The sequence below is a fragment of the Phalaenopsis equestris genome, unplaced genomic scaffold (genome assembly GCF_001263595.1).
Source record: "Phalaenopsis equestris unplaced genomic scaffold, ASM126359v1 Scaffold233806, whole genome shotgun sequence".
NCBI lineage: Eukaryota > Viridiplantae > Streptophyta > Magnoliopsida > Asparagales > Orchidaceae > Phalaenopsis > Phalaenopsis equestris.
This window is the reverse complement of record NW_018251738.1, coordinates 97,869-100,292: the sequence shown is the minus strand read 5'-3', so window position 1 is coordinate 100,292 and position 2,424 is coordinate 97,869. Positions and strand designations below refer to the sequence as shown.

Below are 2,424 nucleotides of genomic sequence, written 5' to 3'. Positions count from 1 at the left end.
ACTTTGCAGACAAACTACAGAGATATAGAGTTTGGTTTCTTTCCTGAGATTGCCCCCAAGACCGTTGATCACATCTTCAATCTTGGCCGGTTAGGTTGCTATAATACGGACCACTTCTTTCGGCTCCTTATCTGTCCTCGATGGACTTTTTCTCTGATATTTCCTCCGTTTAACGAAGTGTTCAGGTCTTCTTGTAGGTTGATAAGGGTTTTGTTGCACAAGTTGCTGATGTTGTTGGGGCAGAACTGCGCCCATGAATGAAAAGCAGAGATTTGAAGCTGAAAAAACTGTGATCGGTGAATTTAGTAAGACTAAACATGTGAGAGGCATTCTTTTAATGGGGAGGTACTCCTAATTACCTCTATTTCATGAAAACTAGATTCATGTTCCATTGATTTTCTCTTCAGGGTCATCACTTCATTGATGAAGCTGGTTATTTAGTAATAAGTTTTCTGTTATGTTTAGTTATTGTAATGAGAACTTGATCAATCCTTGAGCACCTGGAGCTACACATACTCCAAAAAAAAAAGAAAGAAAAAAAGGAGTAATATAAGAAGGGGAAAGTTTATCCATTTATTTTCATATCTTATTCTCCAAATGGAGGTATTTTAAGACTACATGACTACATCAGGCTAATCAATCCAAACAATTAACCAAACTTTAACCACTTATCACACTCTTAACATCTTACATAGATTCAGAACATTACTTCTTTCTTATAATGTCCTTGATTTCAAGGTCAAAATTTCAAGTTGATCTAGCGGAAGCAGTGACCATCCGCTCAGCCACAATTTTCTTAGTGGATAGTTCTTGTACACTAGACCAACAACAAAGTCAGAAAGAAAATATTGATCAATAATCACATGCAATATTTATCAACTTCCTCTCTTAGAAACCAAAAAATTGGTATAATTTTAATATAACAGTCTTATGCAAAATTGTGTTGTCATAACTACTTGCACATCCAAATCTTTTGTAGTCTCCTTAGCAAACATGCTTGCAATGTTGTAATCTGCATTATGTACAGGTTGATCTCCTTTATCTCAAGATAATGGCCAAAGCATCCACGAATATTTTGCTGGAAGAATTCTAAGAATACATTTGTTTGTTCAAATTCATCCATTGCTAGTAATGCAATGTATAACCATCTATATGCATTGATGAAATCATAAAGCACTGCTCTTCGGATATATTTTAGTAAGAAAATATCTTATTAGTTTTGAAAATTCATTCATGCAGTGTGCAGATTATCTCAATTGAAACATGGAATATCTATGTTAAAAATTTTGAATTGGCATGGCGTAATACCAGATATAAATTGTGTTATATGGATGTTCTTGAATCAGTCCTCAGACTCTCTTCTATTGTTGATTGCCGCTTCTGTTTGCTCTTTATCTTTGTTAGATGTTGGGAGTTATCCTTCAAGATCAAGGCGTTGTTGAGCTTTTGGAGTTCTTTCTTGAGAGCACATAGTAAAGAGGAAAGAAAGGGTGGAAGGTATGACTGACATATGACTCATATGAAAATATAAAGATAAGACATTACAGACATTACTTTAGGCGGCAAGAGAGGGAAAAAAACATATTGTGTTACTTGGGTGTTTGCTTTGTAATTTTCAATGTTTGTAGTGCTCTATTTGTAACTTGTCTGATCTGTACTCAATTATTTTTGTTATATGGGAGCTGAAACAGGAGCATTTACATACATACCACTGCATTTACATACAAATTTGATGTTACGTAAAAAAAGTTTGTTTTGATTGTCTTTGTTACTTTTGCTATGTTTTTTTTTATAAAACATATAAATTGTGTGGTATGTATGTAAATTTCTCTAATTATATTTGAGGGAGGAGCTTAGATGAGTTGAGTTAAAGGGCAACTTTAAAACTCTTTATATGTTCTGTTAAATATAGTTGATAGACGAGCATCATCATCATAGTTCCTGTAGTATCTTAAATACTTGCTGCTTAAATTATTAAACTTAAAAAAAATATTCTTTTAGAAGTGAGGGTATATGAACTTTCAGTTATGTTTAAAAATGAATTTTTGCTTCAGAAGTTTCAACAATGTATTTGTTACAGTTTTTTTAAACAGTTTTAACAAACAGGGACAGCATGGTCATTTCTCCAAAAATAGCTGCCCCACAGCTGTTTTCACACAGCTGTCCAGCATGGTCATTTCTCCAAAAATAGCTGCCCCACAGCTGTTTTCACACAGCTGCACCAAACAGACAGTCAGTTTCTCCACAGTCTTTCCTGCAGTTGCTTCCCCGCAGCAGCTTCCTGAGGCAGCGCAGCTGCAGCTGAAAAGCTGTAAAGCTGCAGCTGCGCTAAACAGAGCCTTAATGTGTGATGTTAGTCATTATGCATTTGGATTTATATTAGGGAAAAAATATGATAAAATTTTTAAAGTCATATACTATGCT

The 2,424-nt window shown here is 34.5% G+C and overlaps 1 long non-coding RNA gene across 1 annotated transcript; it reads left to right on the top strand.

Moving 5' to 3' along the window:
- Window positions 1-208: 208 nt before the first annotated feature.
- LOC110038773 lies at window positions 209-1,686 on the top strand. Its single transcript, XR_002295454.1, has 3 exons — window positions 209-345; window positions 1,028-1,197; window positions 1,405-1,686. It is a non-coding gene; the product is annotated as an uncharacterized LOC110038773 (long non-coding RNA).
- The last annotated feature ends 738 nt before the right edge of the window (window positions 1,687-2,424 follow it).